The 3,756-nt window shown below is 46.1% G+C and overlaps 1 protein-coding gene across 2 annotated transcripts in view; it reads left to right on the forward strand.

The window, feature by feature from the left end:
* The window catches only part of Odad3 (outer dynein arm docking complex subunit 3), a 15,322-nt gene that overhangs the window by 1,952 nt on the left and 9,614 nt on the right, over positions 1-3,756 (forward strand). The gene's annotated exons all lie outside the window — the stretch shown is intronic.

Consider the following 3,756-nt stretch of genomic DNA (forward strand, 5'->3'; position numbering starts at 1 on the left):
GTGTGTGTGTGTGTGTGTGTGTGTGTGTGTGTGTGTGTGTGTGTGTGTAGTTCTAAAACTTGGCAGGAGGATTAGGAATGCAAACTCATCCTTCAGGTATGTACCTCGACTGGGCTAGGACTCCACCCCAGCTCTGCATGTGCTAGGTAAGCACTCTAACACTGAGATGAGCCTCAGTCAGATTAATATGCTCTTAGTTTAAAAATATTGTAGCATTCTGTGGTGGTGTACATACACCTTTAGTCCCAGCACTTGGCACTCAAGAGGCAGAGACAGGCAGATCTCTGAGTTCGAAGCCAGCTTGGTCTACAGAGTGAGTTCCGGGTCAGCCAGGTCTACACAGGGTGAAAACAAACAAACAAACAAACAAACAAACAAACAAACTGTAAATTGGACATGGCGGTACATGCCTGTAATTGAAGCACTTGGGAGGCTCCTATAGGACTGAGGGTAATATTGGGCATCTAGTAAGTTAAAAGCTAACCTGGGTTACAGAGCCAGACCCTGTCTAAAAAAGAAGAAAGAAGGGCAAGACAGATCAAGGAAATATAGGTCAGCAAGATGTCTCAACAGATAAAGATGCTTGCTGCCGAGCCTGACGACCTGAGCTTGTTTCCCGGGACCTTAAATTTCTGATTCTCTTTCGTGTACCTTCATGCTAAGAGAATAAAGGTATGGCAAGCACACTGGCTGTTTTGTAGGGTGTTAGGGATTGGTATTTTCATCCCATAAGAAAGAAAATTTAGGGGCTGGAGAGAAGATTTTATTGTTTGTTTGAAGACAAGGTCTTGCAATGTAGCCTCAGCTGCCCTGGAACTTGCTCTGTAGGCTTGGCTGGCCTTGAGTTGAGAAATCTGCCTGCTGAGGTCTTCTGAGTATTGGGACTGAAGGTGCACGCCACCGCAGTAGCTTAGTCATTTTGTGGTGCTCTTGATCAGACCCACGGCCTCATGCAGGCTAGGCATGAGCTGCAGCCACAGCCTTCGGGGTTTGCTCTTGTTCTTGTTGTTGCTGTTTTAGTTTATGTTTTTCAAGGCAAGGTTTTTCTGTGTGTAGCTTTGGCTGTCCTGGAACTCACAGACATCCACCTGCCTCCACCTCCCAGGTCGGGGGCACTCAGCTGCTTTTTTAATTATTTTTTTTAATTTTATGCATATGATTGTTTTGCCTAAATGTATGTGTACCATGTGTGTACCTGGTACCTTTGGAGGTCGGAAGAGGGTGTCAGATCCCCTGGAACTGAAATTGCAGACTTTTGTGAATTGCCTTGTGGGTGGTGGGAATGAAGTCTCTTGTGGAACTAGCTGTCCTATTAACCACTGAGCCATCTCTCCAGTCCCCCTGATTTTTGTTTGTTCATTTCTGTTTTTGGTTTTTGGGACAGGGTCATACTGTATAGCCCTGGCTAGCCTCCAACTCACAGAGATCTGCCTGCCTTTGCTGCCAAGTGCACCACTACACCTATTTAGCCCATACTAACTGACATGGAATAGGTATGGATGTTATGGGACATGGTGTTTTATTTTGGTAGATTGTGTCATAACTAGATTATGGTAATTGGCATTTCCATCATCATATTACTGATGCTATTGTGTGGGCCGTATAACCCTTTGCATAACTATTTTAAAACACATGAGGCGTCTTCTACAGTTATTACTCTACTGCGCCTTAGGGCAGCAGAATTTATCCCATACACCCAGTAAAATGTCCTCTCTCCACCATCAGGCACCATTACACAGTTAATTGGGCTTGGTGGTTTATTCCAGGAGCCTGAGGCAGGAGGATACAGGCTAGCTTGTGCTACATACTGAGACCCTATTTGAAGAGACCAAACAAAAGATGGTTTGCAAAAGGTCTCCAGTGCCAGGAAAGGTGGGACACACCTATGGTCTCAACACTTGGGGCTTGGAGACAGGAAAATCAGGAGTTCAAGGCTTGCTTTGGCTGTGTAAGTGAGCTTCATACCAGCGGAGGCTATAAGAGATTTTCTCTGGGAAAAGCAAGACCAAAGGCAACAATGGTGGTAGAGAAATGACTAAGAAGTGAGACTGTTTGCTTCAAAATTGTGAAGAGCAGAGTTTCAATGCCGGCACCCACATCAAAAGCTGGGAGCTCCTGTAAATGCTCTAACTTCAACTCCTAGTTGGGTAGAGAACGGAACCTCCCTGGGGCTTGTTGGCTTTCAGCCTAGCAGAGACTCTAGCTCCAGAGTCACAGAGAGACTCTTCCTCCAGAAGGAATGGGGGGAGGATGAGGGTGATGGCTTAGAATTGCATACTATTCTTTCAAAGGACCCAAGTTCAATTCCCAACACCCATGTCCAGCAGCTCACCACCACCTCTAACTGCAGCTCGGGAGGGCTCAGTGCCATCTTGTGGCCTCTGCAGACACTGAACTCACGTGTGCACATGCAGGCACGAGCACACACACACATATTTACACATGCACATACTTAAAACATTTTTGAAAATTTTATATTAGTTTATTTACTTTACATACTGAGGGTGCTCCCTCCCTCCGCCTCCTCCCAGTCGCTCCCATTTCCCCTTCTTTCCCATTTCCCTCTCTCTCCCTGGCCCCAGAAAAGGAGAGCCCCCTTCCCCGAATTAGCCTTCCCCAGGACTGCACATATCCTCATCCCCTGAGGCCAGGCAAGGCAGCCCTGCCGGGGGAGTGATCCAAAAGCAGGCGATAGAGTCCATGTTAGAAACAGGCCTCCCTCCACTCTCCAGGCAACCTATATGAAGCCCAAGCTGCCCTTTGGCTGTATGTGTGCAGGGGCCTAGGTCCAGATCATGCATGCTCCTTAGTTGCACTTAAAATATTTTTAAGATTTTTATTTTTAGGGGCTGGAGAGATGGCTCAGAGGTTAAAAGCACTGGCTGCTCTTCCAAAGGTCCTGAGCTCAATTCCCAGCAACCACATGGGGTCTCACAATCATCTGTAATGAGATCTGGTGTCCTCTGCTGGCATGCATGTGTACATGCAGAAACAACATTGTATACAAAATACATAAATAAACTTTTTTTAAAAAAGATTTATTTATTATTTATACAACATTCTGCCTGCACACCAGATCTTAATATAGATGGTTATGAGCCACCATGTGGTTGCTAGGAATTGAACTCAGGACCTTTGGAAGAACAGTGAGTATTCTCAACCTCTGAGCCATCTCTCCAACCCCATAAATAAATCTTAAAAAAAATAAATAAATAAAAGCTGGGAGTGGTGGTGCCGAACACTTGTAATCCCAGCACTCTGGGAGGCAGAGGCGATGGATCACTGTGAGTTTGAGGCCAGCCTGGCCTACAAAGCAAGTCCAGGACAGCCAAGACTACACAGTGAAACCCTGTATCGAAACAAAACAACAAAAAGATTTTATTTTTAATAATGTATATGTGTTTGTCTGTGTGTGGGTTTGTACATGTAAGTGCATGTGCCCAAGGGGACCGGAAGAGGAAGTTTGATCCCCTGGACCTGGCATATAGGTAGTTGTAAGCCATTCAACTTGGGTGCTAGGAATTAAAGTTGGGTTCTCTGTAAGAAGAGAACTGGATCTTAACCTGATGAGGCATCCCTCTCCAGCCTCCAAAATAAAATCTTTTAAAAAGAGAAGAGAGTGGGGGAGAACACCCAATGTCTTTCTGGCCTCCAAGTGAATAGGCACAAGGACCTCCCCCACACATGAGTGCACATGTTAGGGTGCACTCAGGCAAGCATACACCCCCCTCCTCCCCCTCCCCCTCCCCCTCCCCC

Source organism: Psammomys obesus, unplaced genomic scaffold (genome assembly GCF_907164565.1).
Source record: "Psammomys obesus unplaced genomic scaffold, mPsaObe1.curated_primary_1811, whole genome shotgun sequence".
NCBI classification, from domain to species: domain Eukaryota; kingdom Metazoa; phylum Chordata; class Mammalia; order Rodentia; family Muridae; genus Psammomys; species Psammomys obesus.